The sequence below is a fragment of the Mus pahari genome, chromosome 18 (assembly GCF_900095145.1).
Source record: "Mus pahari chromosome 18, PAHARI_EIJ_v1.1, whole genome shotgun sequence".
Classification (NCBI taxonomy): domain Eukaryota; kingdom Metazoa; phylum Chordata; class Mammalia; order Rodentia; family Muridae; genus Mus; species Mus pahari.
In genome coordinates, this window is record NC_034607.1 from 44,985,981 (window position 1) to 44,987,098 (window position 1,118).

General features: G+C 38.7%; 1 protein-coding gene across 2 annotated transcripts in view; it reads left to right on the plus strand.

Moving 5' to 3' along the window:
• Qpct (glutaminyl-peptide cyclotransferase) overlaps positions 1-1,118 on the plus strand; it is a 38,065-nt gene that overhangs the window by 35,470 nt on the left and 1,477 nt on the right. The gene's annotated exons all lie outside the window — the stretch shown is intronic.

A 1,118-nucleotide genomic window follows, 5' to 3' on the forward strand; every position in this document is an offset into this window, starting at 1 on the left:
GAGAGAGAGGGAGAGAGAAAGAGAGAGAGACAGAGAGAGAGAGAGAGAGAGAGAGAGAGAGAGAGAGAGGAGATGAAATTGGGAGGATGGGGAGGTAGGGGAGATCTTGAAGATGCTGAGGAAGGGGAAAGAAAATGATCAAAATATATTGTATGAAAAAATTAAAACTAATAAATATAAACAAAACAAAATGAAACATCAAGATCATTTCTTTATCAGTCCCTTTCTTTGGATTATCAGATGAAATGATAGAGCCCATTATTTTTCCTTGACTTGGAAGAATATGCGTCATGGAATGTTCCTTTCCTCGTCTTGCCCTTTTCAGTAAATGATCTACATTTATTCAGCTGCTAAAAGTCAGCATGCTGGAAGCTGTCTTAAGTTCCACTGAGTTTCTCTGAGCTCTGCTTCTGTATTGTGCCTGTTTAAGTCTTAAAGATGACCATCTAAGTTGAATCTTATATATAACACTGGACTTACCCAATAATTCCCATTTCCCCTGATTTGCAACAATCTAGGAGCGATAGGAATCATTAAATAATAATAAATCAATCAGTTTGACAGGAATCATTAAATCAATAAATCAATCAGTTTGATAAGAATCATTAAATCTTTCCTCATGAGAGACATTTTGAAATCTTGATGGCATCTTTGTTTCTCCATGCCTGTTATATAGTGAGAAAATCCCAGAATCCTCTGATATCCTGCCTTGCCTTGCATAAAGTTAAGCTATATTCTTGCTCTTCATTTAACTTTGATGTGGCATGGTTGGTAAGAAAGATATCCTGGGGCATGGAGAGATGGCTCAGTGGTTAAGGGCACTGGCTGTTCTTCCAAAGCACCTGGGTTCAATTCCCAGCACCCATGTGACAGCTCACAGATTTCTGTCTTTCTGGTCCCAGGGGACTTGACCCCTTACATAGACACACATGGAGACAGAACACCAATGCACATAAAATAAAAACCAATAAATTATTAAAATGGAGAAAGCTATCCTGTGTTGCGATGCGAAAGTCTAAAAATTAACTCTGACTTTTAGGAAGCCTCCCCACTGGTCTCTAAATTTTACTTCTCTCTCTCTCTCTCTCTCTCTCTCTCTCTCTCTCTCTCTCTCTCTC